Below are 16151 nucleotides of genomic sequence, written 5' to 3' on the forward strand. Positions count from 1 at the left end.
GTATGAAAGAGTCGCAGGAGTAAGATGAAAGCAATCAATCCAGCGAGATTTAGGTGACAAGTGGAGTTTGCACCCCTCAAACACAGGAAATAGATGGCTGAAAAAGACTGATCCTCTGGTTGGCGGGGCATGCGCGTTGTTATTTACAATCTGTAGTCTAATATACATTCCTGTAGTCACCTTATATATACACTGAGTGTACACAACATTAGGAACACCTTCCTAATATTGAGTCTCAATTCATCGGGGCATGGACTCTACAAGGTGTTGAAAGCATTCCACCTCGATGCTGGCCCATGTTGACTCCAATGCTTCCCACAGTTGTGTCAAGTTGGCTGGATTTCCTTTAGGCGGTGGACCATTCTTGATACACACGGGAAACTGTTGAGCGTGAAAAATCCAGCAGTGTTGCAGTTCCTGAAACCCTCAAACCGGTGCGCCTGACACCTACTACCATTCCCTGTTCAAAGGCACTTAAATCTTTTGTCTTTCCCATTCACTCTCTGAATGGCACACATATACAATCCATGTCTCAATTGTCTCAAGGCTTCAAAATCCTTCTTTAACCTGTCTTCTCCCCTTCATCTACAGTAATTGAAGTGTATTTAACAAGTGACATCAATAAGGGATCATAGCTTTCACCTGGATTCACCTGGTCAGTCTGTCATGGAAATATTGTTTTGTACACTCAGTGTATATTTTGGTTCATACCAACCAGATCTGGGTTCAGATACTATTTGAGATCTTTCAAATACTTTAAACGTTTTCCTCTGGCCTGTCTGGAGTGCCAGGTGGGCTGGGTTTGCAGTTTTTGACTTATCTATTGGTCCATTAAGCCAGGAAACTCAATCAAGCTCATATGAAATATTTGGAATGATTTCAAGAAGTGTTTGAACCCAGGTCCCAACCCTTCAGCAGTTCACATTGTTCAATGGTGTATCTGATCTAGCTAGTTAGATTCTCATAGTGAGTTACTAGCCACTTTGAAAAGTATGTCTAAGACAATTTTCCCCTTGGGACATTAAAGTTCATCCTAAATTGCATCGTTCTACTTGAGACTGGTGGGAGACAGAGTCAATTCCTCTTCTGTGACTCCTTGACCTTTGGTGTTCGGGCATTCTGTTTCACCTGCTATAAGATTCCTGCTAATAGGGCCTGCCTCATCCCAGATCAGTGTGTACCACTAAGAAGTGTGTGTGTGTGTGTGTGTTTGTGTACAGTACAGTACAATTGGTGCTCCTCCCGTTAAATGGACCCACAATATCACATCTTAAAAAACAGAGATCTAATTAAAGCGAATTAAAGACTGCCAGATCATTAGGCTGTTAGATCAAACCCCAGGTCATTACTGTTGATGAGAGACATTAGGCTGTTAGATCAAACCCCAGGACATTACTGTTGATGAGAGGCATTAGGCTGCTAGACCAAACCCCAGGACATTACTGTTGATGAGAGGCATTAGGCTGCTAGACCAAACTCCAGGGCATTACTGTTGATGAGAGGCATTAGATTGCTAGACCAAACCCCAGGACATTACTGTTGATGAGAGGCATTAGGCTGCTAGACCAAACCCCAGGACATTACTGTTGATGAGAGACATTAGGCTGCTAGACCAAACCCCAGGACATTACTGTTGATGAGAGACATTAGGCTGCTAGACCAAACCCCAGGACATTACTGTTGATGAGAGACATTAGGCTGCTAGACCAACCCCCAGGACATTACTGTTGATGAGAGACATTAGGCTGCTAGACCAAACCCCAGGACATTACTGTTGATGAGAGGCATTAGGCTGCTAGACCAAACCCCAGGACATTACTGTTGATGAGAGGCATTTGGCTGCTAGACCAAACCCCTGGACATTACTGTTGATGAGAGGCATTAGGCTGCTAGACCAAACCCCAGGACATTACTGTTGATGAGCGACATTAGGCTGTTAGACCAAACCCCAGGACATTACTGTTGATGAGAGCCATTAGGCTGTTAGACCAAACCCCAGGACATTATTGTTGATGAGAGGCATTAGATTGCTAGACCAAACCCCAGGACATTACTGTTGATGAGAGCCATTAGGCTGCTAGACCAAACCCCAGGACATTACTGTTGATGAGAGCCATTAGGCTGTTATGCTCTATTGCTTTATTAGCTCTTGTCCTTTAGGTCAGGAAACATAGTCTGCCTCCCAAATGGAACCCTTTGACCATGGCCCATAGGTCTCTGGTCTAAAGTAGTACACTATATAGGGAATGGGGTGCCATTTGGGACACAGCTATATTGTGGAGTGGGTGGATGCAGAGTTTTTCTCCCATGACTATATGTCACTACTGATTGATGAAGAGTGATAGCACAGCCATATATTCTTGCTCATACATCATAGCAACGCTTATGATGATAATGCGTTGGTTGATTTGTTTGATTCAATGAACCCCAAGTTGAAAGTCAATGTCGTTCTCTGAACTATGATGTCTCTGTTTGACTTGAGTGATGTGGTTTTTGAGGTTTTTAAAGGGTAACTGTGGGTTAGGGACTGGCTATGTTTACTATGAAGCTATACACACACACACACACACACACACACACACACACACACACACACACACACACACACACACACACACACACACTGGGCCTTATGCCTTCCATGTAATGGTGATGCTTGTGAAAACAAACTAATATAATCGGGGGCATTTCAGCAGCTTTCGACTGTTTGTTATTTCTCACGTCGGTCGTACGATGCGGTTCATGGGAAATCTCTGTTTGTACGTTCCTTTCAAAACGCTTATCACCAGACCTATTGTCAATGATGATGCGTCAGAAACTACCCATTCGGCAGTTCGGGCAAATGCCAGATGGGCTGGTCCATCTTTAGCCCGGTGGGCCTGTCTAAGTTGGGGGTTTTGTGCAGAATTATCATTATTTGGATAATGGGAGCTTCGAGGAACACAAATGGGCCAGTGTGTTAGAAATGCCTAGGATGATTTCTGGTCCCAGTCTGTCCATGTGATGTGTATTATTACAACCAGATGGACTTCACATAGGAACATGTGAATATACTGTACACAGTGCTGATAAATAATAGCTAATGGTTCAGTGTTTACAGTAAAACCTGAGAAGAAATTTGCTCCATCAAACATCAAAGGGTGCGTCCCACATGGCCCCCTATTATCTATGCAGTGCACTACTGTTGACCAGGCCCAATAGGGCTCGGATCCAACTATTACACTGTAGGGAACAAGGTCCCATTTGGGGTGCTCTCATCACACTTTGACGTGTTCACTGTGTGTTGGTGTTGTCTCGATGTTTGTCTTGACACACTGCCTGGTAATGATAGAAGCAAAAACCGGTCACGTCCCAAATGGCACCCTTTTCCCTACATCCCTCAAACTCAAGTCTGGACTGGGAAGCCGGTTCCACTGCGTTTTTTCCCTCTAACCAGGGACTGATTTAGACCTGGGACACCAGGTGGGTGGAATTAATTATCAGTTGGAACAGAAAACCAGCAGGCTTCGGACCATGTAGGGTAAGAGTTGAATACCCCTGCCCTATATAGTGCATTACTTTTGACCAGAGCCCTATTTGACGTAGAAACAGTCTGTAATGTTTAAAAGATGTTCGGTTCTATCTAACAGTCCTCTTACATCCATCAGACTAACCAATCATCTGTTAGGCCTAATGGTGGACTCAGTCACATACACATACAGGCATCATGCGCACACACACACACATAAACACACAAACACACACACACACAAACACACACACACACACAAACACACCGTCCTGATGATGGCTCTTTAAATACTGTGGCTGTTACTCTCATCAGACTCTTGGGTAATCTGTGACATCCTCTTTTACCATCCTTCTATTTTTTCCCATCCCTGTTTTCCGTCTGCAGTCTATTTCCGACGGCCATGTCATGACATGTGTATCTGATTGTATTAGCAACCAGCGATTTCCCTCCCTCCCGCTCTCCGCCTCTCTAACCCCCCTAGGACCAAACCATAGCTGGAACATGCTTAAGTATGTGTGATTCAGTTTGGTGTGTTTTGAATCGTAGAGAATGTCCTGTACCATCGCTATGTTAGCCCAGATGTTGGCTGTCACAGAACAGCCCTCTCGTGGAAAGCAGTGTTGTAGACCAGTGTTCGTCAACTATTTGTGTGTGTCTGTTTCTCGGTCTGTGTGTGTGTGTGTGTGTGTTAGTAATCAGGGACCAGCGAACTATGGTTCCTCCTCCTTGTAGGACCATGTGATGAATGTAATTCATTGGATCTAACGCCGCATTTGGTGGGACCTACAGTGTATCAATGATTCATTCTCGAATTGTCATATAGAACTATGTCTGAGTCCCAAATGGCACCCTATTCCCTATGTAGTGCACTACTTTTGACCAGGACCCATGGCACCCTATGTAGTGTACTACTTTTGACCAGGGCCCATGGAACTAATATTCCCAATGTAGTGCACTACTTTTGACCAGGACCCATGGCACCCTATGTAGTGCACTACTTTTGACCAGGGCCCATGGCACCCTATTCATTTTACATTTAAATGTTTTGTCATTTAGCAGACGCTCTTATCCAGAGCGACTTACAGTTAGTGAGTGCATACATTATTTTTTTTATTTCTTTCATACTGGCCCCCCGTGGGAATCGAACCCACAACCCTGCCGTTGCAAACGCCATGCTCTACCAACTGAGCTACATCCCTGCCGGCCATTCCCTCCCCTACCCTGGACGACGCTGGGCCAATTGTGTGCCGCCCCATGGGTCTCCCGGTCGCGGCCGGCTATGACAGAGCCTGGATACGAACCAGGATCTCTAGTGGCACAGCTAGCACTGCGATGCAGTGCCTTAGACCACTGCGCCACTCGGCAGACCGAGTGTAGTGCACTACTTTTGATCAGGGTATTTTCTTACTAGCACTGGTTTTGTTGATAACTGCTTTATTGAGGAAAGTTTTACATACATTGACTGTGATATGTGGTTGTCTTACCTAACTACCTTAAAGGGGAAATCTGAAGTTCAAACAGTAACAAAGCTGTTACCCTGCCACTGTTTTGGTAAACAGCTGAGAGATGGGGCTGGGGAAATGTAACCACTCTCAAATTCAGAGCTATAGATGCAAGGACTGGCCATTCTTGATATCAAAAGTATAGTTTTAACCATGTTTTGAGGGTATATATCATTAATTTAAAAGTCCAAAAAATGGATGTACCAATCACAGATTCAGTGGTGTAAAGTACTTAAGTAAAAATACTTGAAAGTACTACTTAAGTAATGTCGTTTTTTGGGGTAACTGTACTTTACTTTACTATTTATATTTTTGACAACTTTTACTTTTACTTCACTACATTCCTAAAGAAAATAATGTACTTTTTACTCCATACATTTTCCATGACACCCAAAAGTACTTGTTACATTTTGAATGCTTAGCAGGACAGGACAATTGCCTAATTCACACACTTATCAAGAGAACATCCTTGGTCATCGCTACTGCCTCTGATCTGGCGGACTCACTAAACACATGCTTCATTAGTAAATGACGTCTGAGTGTTGGAGCATGCCCCCATTAAAAAACAAGAAAATGATGCCGTCTGGTGTGCTAAATATGAGGAATTTGAAATTATTTATACTTTTACTTTTGATACTTAAGTATATTTTAGCAATTACATTTACTTTTGATACTTAAGTATATTTAAAACCAAATACCTTTAGACTTTTACACAAATAGTATTTTACTGGGTGACTTTCACTTTTACTTGAGTAATTTTCTATTAAGGTATCTTTACTTTTACTCAAGTATGACAATTGGGTACTTTTTCCACCACTGCACAGATTGCCACTTTATGTTGAATGCACTTCCTGTTAGAAGCTCTGGATAAGTGTGTCTGTTAAATGAACAACATGTACATTTACTTTACGTTGCACTTAAACTTGAGATGCACTTCAGTTTCCACTTATCCAATAAGCACTTACCAGGAGTGGACTAAAGGACCGAACAGTAACAGAAGTGTTGTGTTGAATAAGCAGAAGCGTTATTAGAGCGCCTCGAGGGTTCTGAATCTGAACGCGTTAACCAGATGCTGTTTGTGCTGTTGCTATAGCTGGCATAAAACCTCTACTGTAGTCACACTGGGATACATCCATCCATTAATGTCCCCATTTATAACAGAGTCAAATTAAGCTGGGACGGTCAGCCAACGACTGGGTACACGCACACGCACTCACACACGCGCACACAACACAGTGTATACAGTATATTTTAATCCTCACGGACTCACTTGGCCATGGCTGCTGGTAACTGTTGCTAGGCAGAAAAGTAAACAAATGTCCAGAGCAACAGACCTGATTAGGATATAAGAGTATAAGCCTGTAGTCTATAATGGAGCTTCAGTAGAGTCCTGTATACACTAAGCCTGCACTATTTACAACAGACAGTCTGTTTAGATCCACTCAGGTCACCCTGAGAGCTCTCAAGGGTGTGTCCCAAATGGCACCCTATTCCATAGTGGACTACTTTTGAGTGCACTATATATGGAATAGGATGCCATTTGGGATGTAACCCATGAGAGCTCTCAGGGTGACCTGAGTTGATGTAAACATACTGTTCGTGGCACCCTATTCCCTACATAGTGCACTATTTTAACCAGGGCCCGTAGTGCACTATGTAGGGAATAGGGTGCCATTTGAGACGCAGTCATGCTCTTTTACACAGTACAAATGTAGCGATGGAGGGGGAACAGCTGGAGTGGGGCTGGAACCAACAAAACTTTGGTTACGGAGGAAGCATTATACCCCCTGTGCCAGAGCTCTTGGTAAAGATGGGAAAACGTGTGTGTGTCTGTGTGTGTGTGTATACTGTATGTGTGTGTGTGTGTGTGTGTGTAATTGTAGTTCTATGATCAGAGCGCCCATTGACCTGTGAAGGGTCAGAGTATTTGAGGTTGTATTAGTCAATGGGGGGTTCCTGGGAAAATTTGGTTTTAATTGGGAGAGCATGCAGAGTTCCTTCCGTTGGTGCAATGGGAGTTGCTGATTGGACAGCTCCTGGGAGATGTGAGATGTGATTGGGTATACGTTTTTGGTCGAGGCTCAGTGTGTGTGTTTGTGCACGTGCATCGCACAAGCACACGTTTGTGGTGTGTGGGAGTGCAAGTGTGTGTGTGTTCTATTTTGAGGCTCATCTGCTCTCATCATTACCCCAGTGAGCCACAGGACTCATTTCCTCCCCAGGTTCTCTCTCTCTCTCTCTCTCTCTCTCTCTCTCTCTCTCTCTCTCTCTCTCTCTCTCTCTCTCTCTCTCTCTCTCTCTCTCTCTCTCTCTCTCTCTCTCTCTCTCTCTCTCTCTCTCTCTCTCTCTCTCTCTCTCTCTCTCTCTCTCTCTCTCTCCCCCTCCTCCCCTCCCCTCCCCTCCCTCCAGGGTTAGTTCTCATCAGAGAGACAGAAATACCATGGCACCCTAATATTGGAATGTTCTCCTGCCCCCAGGAGTGCTTCCACTCCTCTGTGTGTCACCGATGATTTAAACATGGACGACAGCGCAATGAGATTTAAGGATGAATCCGATAACTACTAGAGTCTTGATTCTACACCTGCATTACTGCTGTTTGGGGTTTTAGGCTGGGTTTCTGTATAGTACTTTGTGACATCTGCTGATGTAAAAAGGGCTTTATAAATACAATTTGATTGATACAACTTCTATTAGAATCAAAAGGTTTTACACTATTTTAATGAAGCAAAGTCAATTGATCATTCTGCAGTTGAAAGAAGGTTGTTTTCTTTCCACAAAAATAAAGTTAACTGTCATAAGGTTTCTTTTTCCATTTCTATTTAATAATGTCTACTATTGCATGATCAATTGGGTAGACAGTCAAGTGTTTGAGCATGTGGCCTGTGGTCCAGCGGATAGTGCTGCTGAGCCTGGCACACACATGACAGAGGCATGGGTTGGGTTCAAATCTGGCCCACTACCCTTTGACTGAAACTTTTTCTTTGTTCAATAAAAACACAAACAAATAGTATTTGAGCACACAAGGTGTGTAAGTGCAGTGGTCTGGCATGGCGAGGCTGGAAACCCACAGGGTTCTCCCAATCCTTACCTTAAAGGGCAACTACCCCACTTTTCAACCTCCTTTTCATTCTCTCCAGCACCAAACCAGTGGCTACATCTGTGAAAGCGGTGCCTTTCTACGTTTTTAGAAAAAATAACATAACGTAAAAAAGTTAAAAAGTTAAAACCCTATCAGATTTGCGGTGACGTAGGGAGCAAGAAGATACCCTTTCTCTGGTTAAAAACATGTTGCAGGTTTTGAAAATCAATGTTTTTCTTACTTTTAATCTACCCTGAAGCATTTTTTAGGACCTTTGTTCTTATCTTTTTAACCACAGATCATAGAAACGCACCGTTTTCTCATATTTAGATACTGGTTTGGTGCTGGAGATAATGTATATGAGGTTGAAAAGTGGCGGAGTTGCCCTTTAACCATTAGTGAGGAAAATGCAAAACTGACCTAAGATCAACTTCACTCTACACCACCTGTGACTGGCCTGCGAGGAACCAGATTCTGAGTGGCATGCAATCATAAGAAATACTACAGTATGTCTGTATTACAACTATAGACCGTAATGTTATGGATAACTATGAGGCTGTTCCGTCAATGGAAGGAGTGGCTGCTACAGTTGAAGTCGTAAGTTTACATACACCTTAGCCAAATACATTTAAACTCAGTTTTTCACAATTCCTGACATTTAATCCTAGTAAAAATTCCCTGTCTTAGGTCAGTTAGGATCACCACTTTATTTTAAGAATGTGAAATGTCAGAATAATAGTAGAGAGAATGATTTATTTCAGCTTTTATTTCTTTCATCACATTCCCAGTGGGTCAGAAGTTTACATACACTCAATTAGTATTTGGTAGCATTGCTTTTAAATTGTTCAACTTGGGTTAAACGTTTCGGGTAGCCTTCCACAAGCTTCCCACAATAAGTTGGGTGAATTTTGGCCCATTCATCCTGACAGAGCTGGTGTAACTGAGTCAGGTTTGTAGGCCTCCTTGCTCGAACACGCTTTTTCAGTTCTGCCCACACATTTTCTATAGGATTGAGGTCAGGGCTTTATGATGGCCACTCCAGTACCTTGACTTTGTTGTCCTTAAGCCATTTTGCCACAACTCTGGAAGTATACTTGGGGCCATTTGGAAGACCCATTTGCGACCAAGCTTTAACTTCCTGACTGATGTCTTGAGATGTTGCTTCAATACATCCACATAATTTTCCTTCCTCATGATGCCATCTATTTTTGTGAAGTGTACCAGTCCCTCCTGCAGCAAAGCACCCCCACAGCATGATGCTGCCATCCCCGTGTTTCACGGTTGGGATGGTGTTCTTTGGCTTGCAAGCGTCCCCCTTTTTCCTCCAAACATAACAATGGTCATTATGGCCAAACAGTTCAATTTTTGTTTCATCAGACCAGAGGACATTTCTCCAAAAAGTACGATCTTTGTCCCCATGTGCAGTTGCAAACCGTAGTCTGGCTTTTTTATGGCGGTTTTGGAGCAGTGGCTTCTTCCTTGCTGAGCGGCCTTTCAGGTTATGTCGATATAGGACTCATTTTACTGTGGATATAGATACTTTTGTACCTGTTTCCTCCAGCATCTTCACAAGGTCCTTTGCTGTTGTTCTGGGATTGATTTGCACTTTTCGCACCAAAGAAAGTTCATCTCTAGGAGACAGAACGCGTCTCCTTCCTGAGCAGTATGACGGCTGCGTGGTCCCATGGTGTTTATACTTGCGTACTATTGTTTGTACAGATGAACGTGGTACCTTCAGGCGTTTGGAAATCGCTTCCAAGGATGAACCAGACTTGTGGAGGTCTACAATTCTTTTTCTGAGGTCTTGGCTGATTTCTTTTGATTTTCTCATGATGTCAAGCAAAGAGGCACTGAGTTTGAAGGTAGGCCTTGAAATACATCCACAGGTACACCTCCAATTGACTCAAATGATGTCAATTAGCCTATCAGAAGCTTCTAAAGCCATGACATCATTTTCTGGAATTTTCCAAGCAGTTTAAAGGCACAGTCAACTTAGTGTATGTAAACTTCTGACCCACTGTAATTGTGATACAGTGAATTATAAGTGAAACAATCTGTCTGTAAACAATTGTTTGAAAAATTACTTGTGTCATGCACAAAGTAGATGTCCTAACTGACTTGCCAAAACTATAGTTTGTTAACAAGACATTTGTGGAGTGGTTGAAAAACGAGTTTTAATGACTCCAACCTAAGTGTATGTAAACTTCCAACTTCAACTGTATGTGAGTGTGTGTGTGTGTGTGTGTGTGTGTGTGTGTGTGTACATGATACTACATTATATTTGCTGTCTGATTGTGTCGTCTATGGAAAAGGTGTGTAGTGGTGGGTCTGCATATAGGCTAGGAACACACCAGTCAAGCTCACCCAAACATGTGTATCATGTTTAATGATGAGAATATGTCTGTTCCTCCCACAATACAATAGAATATACTTGTAAAGGTTCTTCTTAGATTTTTTGATACCCCATTGTAACAGTGAGAAAATGCTTTTCCATGACACTGTAGTTAATGTAGGAACCTTAATTTACGTTTTTGTAGTGGATAAGGTGAGTTACTCAGTAGTAGTTAATGTAGTAACCTTAAAGAGATTCTCCTGTACTTTTGTATACTTTTTAGCCAGTAGTTCTGAAAGTAGCGCTGACGAGCCAAAAGTGGTCCCCGAAAATTGCCTACTACATCACATTGCATTTCATATCTTGGCTAGAAGACAACACATCCGCAGACATGGAATGCTAGCCATCCGACGATATCAGGTACATCAAAAATTACAATGTATAATATAAGTGTGATGTCAGGGAAAGTTGTATGAGCTAGCTAACGTTTCCAAAAGCTGAACAGATTTATACACTCGCACACTCGATCAAAAACGAGGGCTGAGGGGCTAACGTTGCCAATTTCCCTTGCTTGGCTAATTGTTTGGACCGACAGCAAAGATGGCCACAGGGATTTCCCCAAGGGCATAAGGTGAGGGTAAGTGGAGGAGGATGTGTCTTTTATGTGTTTGAAACGCAGCCAGTCATTTTCAGACTAGTGATTTCGTGGCTAATTGAGGTGAGACAATAATTCTGCTCATAGATTTTGCATGTATGAACTACACATTGACATTGACACATCCAGCCCAAAGCGGCAGCCTCCACTGGTAGTAACCTTAATGAGAGTTTGTGTAGTGGATAAGGTGAGTTACTCGCAAAGTACTTTGAGAGCCATGTGAAATATGCCATACCTTATAAGTGCTATGCATCATAATTATCATTGTGTAACTATTTGAGAGAGCATTGTCATCTGAAACCCAAACATTGAGAGAAAAATCACTTGTAAAAGCACACAAATCCGATCCCACTTACTAGTCCAATTAATCCACAATGCTTACACAGTCTTGACTTCCTGTATTTACTTAAGAGACAGTTTGAGGTCAAATATACTGTTAGATAAAAATTGGGTATTGAATGATCTTTGCATAGCATTTGCATGGCATGGAATTCAGTGGACATGAAAATTCCCAGAATTCCAATTCCTTTGTTTGTTTGTTTGTATAGTCTATCACACAGGAAGTCTGTTTACTTCCTTGTTCCTGTGATTGTAAGATGGCCGCCCAGGTTCCTGAGGTCATGACCTTTACCGTCCTGAGGAAGATGTTGACCTTTCCCGACCCCCAAATCCAGTACCAAACCATTATAGGGAGAAAACGCAAAACTGACCTTAGATCAGTGACTGAGAACAACTTCATCCTACTCCCTCCACATAACTATTTTAATGTATTTTTTTCTTTATTTGTTTAGTCAAGCCTGCAAACCTTGGTCTGCAGAACAACTTAAAACACACATTTGTACCTTTATTGCATTATTTCCTAATCACGGTGGAGCCATTTTGTGTCTGAAGCTAACCGCTAGCCACAATTCCACATGGCCTGTAGCTTATGCGGACACTAATGGTGGTTTAATTACAGGCAATAGTTCATCTGGTACAGTATTAAATGAAGTGAAGGTTTACAGCCAGGCTTAGAACTACTAAACCTACCTGTTGGGGATTGTGGTAGAACTCTGGAAGCCAATGAAGATTGATCTTCTAGAACTGATTGTGTTCTAATCAGACCATTAAAGGGGAAGTTCAGGATTTTAACAACTTGATGTTAGATGGTTCCTACTTTCAGGGTGAGGAACCATCTATCATCAAGTTGTAAAATCCTGGACTTATCCTTTAAGTTGGAGGGTTGAAACAAAATGATAGATTGTGGTGGGGCTGTATGGAAATGCATGTTGTGTTGTTTTAATGGAATGGCCTCTGTAGTAGATAACACGATAAAAACATATATCCTCATTCCTTTCCCTTGTAGAAGTAATAATGATAACCGTTGTCTGAGAGGATAAGCAACTAATGTGAGTGTGTGTGTGAGTGTGTGTGTGTGTGTGTGTGCATGTGTGTCTGTTTGTGAGTCTGTCTGTGTTTACACGTGTGTATGTGTGTTGTTAAGATCATCAACCACTCTATTTTCCCAATGTGTTCATACTCACACACATGCAAAACAGTTGCACATCGTTGCCAATCCCTTCTATAAACAGCAGCTAGTCCTGATGAATCACAGTGTTACCTCTGGGCATTTTGAACGCAGCCTCTTGCTCGGCTCTGACAGATGATTTACGGAGCCAGCCTCCTATTTCTCACAACCTCCAGTTTACGTTCCCTTCCCTGCCTTCAGAATCACTGCCTGACAAATTGGCAACAGGGGAATTAGCCTGCTAAAGCCTGCAGCCACACCAGGGCCTCGTAGGAATGAACCTCTGATCAAATGTTTGGATCTGCCGGATGAGTGATGGTCGCTGGGTGTCGAATGAGTGGAGCTGGTCAAGGTGTGTGTGTGTGCGTATGTGCGAGAGGGGGGAGATGTTTGGTGTGTGTGTGTTTGTGATTGCGTGCATGCATGTGTGTGTGACAGAGAGAGGGAGAGTGTGTGTTTGTGTGTGTGTGTGTGTGTGTGTAAGTGCGTGCGTGCAAACATGTGCATGTACTTTCATGTATGGCATGCTGTGTGCGTATGTGTGTGAAAAATGGAACCCTTGTTACCGGCGGGGAAAGCTTGCTAACTTTCCATCTTGATGGCATGGTCTCTTGAAAAAAATATGTTTATGTTTATTTATCACCAGATTAAATAAAGGATAGATAAGAATGAAAGGCGGCTGCTGAACGTTTAAATGCCAGTCAGTGAAGCAGCACCTGTGGTGTCTAGTAGTCTTACACATCATATATTGTGTTTGGGGAAGGGTTGAGAGGCTAGAGGTCAAGATGACTGACGTTTTGGGAGTGGGGTAGGGCGTACGTTTTAGGGGCTGGGGAAGGGTTAGTGTTAGGCTTCAGGGGTAAGGGGTGTAGTTTGGTAGACCAGAGGATGAGAGTTGTTGGGCAGATACAGGGGGAGTTGTAAAGTGGAGTGAGGGTGTAGGGTGTGAGAGTTTAGTAAATGGGGTGTCAGTGGCAGTATGTGGAGAGGTGAGGAGTGGAGGATTTAGAGGTGTAGAATACGTGTTTTGTTTTTTAGTGATAGATATTTTAAAGTTTGGGATAAATGGTATGAGTTATTCCTCAGTGACTTCAACAGCAACAGCACACACACATACATACTTGTTTAACCTTGTGTGAGGCCACAGGAGCCTTTGCAGCCAAGCTGGACCTCCCATTCTGATTTGGTTAATGAACATAGCTGGAATATTTCAGAGATTCCTGGCGAATCAGAAATTAATAGGATACGTTGCCAGCGCATATTTTATTCGGTATCTCGTATAAATTCAAGCAGAGATATTTCACATTTAGCTACTTCATGACATACTTAAAGTCATGTTTACGGTATAATATGTTTTCAATACAGTTCAATATATTTTCAATATATGTTATTTACAGTGCCTTGCAAAAGTATTCACCCCCCTTGGCGTTTTTCCTATTTTGTTGCATTACAACCTGTAATTTAAATTGATTTTTTATTTGGATTTCATGTAATGGACATACACAAAATAGTCCAAATTGGTGAAGTGAAATGAAAAAAATCACTTGTTTCAACAAAATTCTAAAAAATTAATAACGAAATAGTGGTGCGTGCATATGTATTCACCCCCTTTGCTATGAAGCCCCTAAATAAGATCTGGTGCAACCAATTACCTTCAGAAGTCACATAATTAGTTAAATAATGGAGACAACCAAACAGAAATCTGAACCTCCTCCTTTCCTCATCCAAGTGGGGCGGCAGGTAGCTTAGTGGTTAAGAGCGTTGTGCCAGTAACCGAAAGGTCGCTGGTTCTAATCCCCGAGCCGACTAGGTGAAAAATCTGTCGATGTGCCCTTGAGCAAGGCACTTAACCCTAATTGCTCCTGTAAGTCGCTCTGGATAAGAGCGTCTGCTAAATGAATAAAATGTAAATGTAAATAAAGTTCACTTGTGTGCAATCTAAGTGTCACATGATCAGTCACATGATTTCAGTATATATACACCTGTTCTGAAAGGCCCCAGAGTCTGCAACACCACTAAGCAAGGGGCACCACCAAGCAAGTGGCACCATGAAGACCAAGGAGCTCTCCAAACAGGTCAGGAACAAAGTTGTGGAGAAGTACAGATCAGGGTTGGGTTATAAAAAAATATAAAAAACTTTGAACATCCCACGGAGCACCATTAAATCCATTATTAAAAAGTGGAAAGAATATGGCACCAGAACAAACCTCCCAAGAGAGGGCCACCCACCAAAACTCACGGACCAGGCAAGGAAGGCATTAATCAGAGAGGCAACAAAGAGACCAAAGATAACCCTGAAGGAGCTGCAAAGCTCCCCAGTGGAGATTGGAGTATCTGTCCATAGGACCACTTTAAGCCGTACACTCCACAGAGCTGGGCTTTACGGAAGAGTGTCCAGAAAAAAAGACATTGCTTAAAGAAAAAAATAAGCAAACACGTTTGGTGTTTGTAAAAAAGGCATGTGGAAGACTTCCCAAATAATGGAAGAAGGTACTCTGGTCAGATGAGACTAAAATTGAGCTTTTTGGCCATCAAGGAAAACGCTATGTCTGGCGCAAACCCAACACCTCTCATCACCCCGAGAACACCATGTTTTTCATCGGCAGGGAAACTGGTCAGAATTGAAGGAATGATGGATTGCGCTAAATACAGGGAAATTCTTGAGGGAAACCTGTTTCAGTCTTCCAGAGATTTGAGACTTGGACGGAGGTTCACCTTCCAGCAGGACAATGATCCTAAGCATACTGCTAAAGCAACACTTGAGGTTTAAGGGGAAACATTTAAAAGTCTTGGAATGGCCTAGTCAAAGCCCAGATCTCAACCCAATTGAGAATCTGTGGTATGACTTAAATATTGCTGTACACCAGCAGAACCCATCCAACTTGAAGGAGCTGGAGCAGTTTTGCCTTGAAGAATGGGCAAAAATCCCAGTGGCTAGATGTGCCAAGCTTATAGAGACATACCCCAAGAGACTTTTCTGTTTTTTTTGTCTTATTTCTTGTTTGTTTCACAATAAAAAATATTTTGCATCTTCAAAGTGGTAGGCATGTTGTGTAAATCAAATGATACAACCCCCCCCCCAAAAAAAATCAATTTTAATTCCAGGTTGTAAGGCAACAAAATAGGACAAATGCCAAGGGGGGTGAATACTGTAGTTCCCTGAGAAGTCTTCTCCTGAAGCCTTTCTCTTCTTCCTCCCTCTGATAGTAATAGTAGATTTTCACTATATAATATATGTTCAATATCTGTACAGAACAATATATTTTCCCTATGGGCCCTGGTGAAAGTAGTGCACTATAAAGAGAATAGGTTGCCATTTGGGACACAACCAATGGAACCATCATCTTCAGGTCATCAAGTCTGTTCTTTATTAGATCAGGATGATATTTGGATGATACTGTATATTGGGATGATAATTGATATTCCACTCGGGGAGATTGATGAACTGTACCGTGCTGCGATCTGTGTTGGGAAGTCAAATAGGATCCACCAAGATGGCCTCGCCCTCGAATGTTCCCTTCTCAGAGCTCAAATCACAGTGTCTTCTGGAGAAGTTTCATTTAAA

Source organism: Coregonus lavaretus, assembly GCF_964263955.1.
Source record: "Coregonus lavaretus genome assembly, chromosome: 37".
Classification (NCBI taxonomy): Eukaryota; Metazoa; Chordata; class Actinopteri; order Salmoniformes; family Salmonidae; genus Coregonus; species Coregonus lavaretus.